The sequence below is a fragment of the Camelina sativa genome, unplaced genomic scaffold (assembly GCF_000633955.1).
Source record: "Camelina sativa cultivar DH55 unplaced genomic scaffold, Cs unpScaffold22182, whole genome shotgun sequence".
NCBI classification, from domain to species: Eukaryota; Viridiplantae; Streptophyta; class Magnoliopsida; order Brassicales; family Brassicaceae; genus Camelina; species Camelina sativa.
This window is the reverse complement of record NW_010943171.1, coordinates 1-268: the sequence shown is the minus strand read 5'-3', so window position 1 is coordinate 268 and position 268 is coordinate 1. Positions and strand designations below refer to the sequence as shown.

Below are 268 nucleotides of genomic sequence, written 5' to 3'. Positions count from 1 at the left end.
TGTGCAAGTCCTTCAGCTATTGCTGTCTTACCAACTCCAGGTTCTCCAATAAGACAAGGGTTGTTCTTGGTTCTTCGAGCCAAGATCTGGACCACTCGTTCGATCTGAGGCTGTCTTCCAACAACTGGATCCAGTTTACCCTGCAACAGGAAGTGAAAAATATTAATATTCAGCAGAAACCTCCAGGCATTAACATGACATTCTCTTCAAAATGAGTAAGGATTTTAATTACCTCCTCTGCTAGTTTAGTTAAGTTAGTCCCATACTC

The 268-nt window shown here is 41.8% G+C and overlaps 1 long non-coding RNA gene across 1 annotated transcript; it reads right to left on the bottom strand.

Annotated features, from left to right (window-relative positions):
- Positions 1-76: 76 nt before the first annotated feature.
- Positions 77-268, bottom strand: LOC109132109. Its single transcript, XR_002037372.1, has 2 exons — positions 233-268; positions 77-140 (listed from the first exon to the last, which is right to left on the bottom strand). It is a non-coding gene; the product is annotated as an uncharacterized LOC109132109 (long non-coding RNA).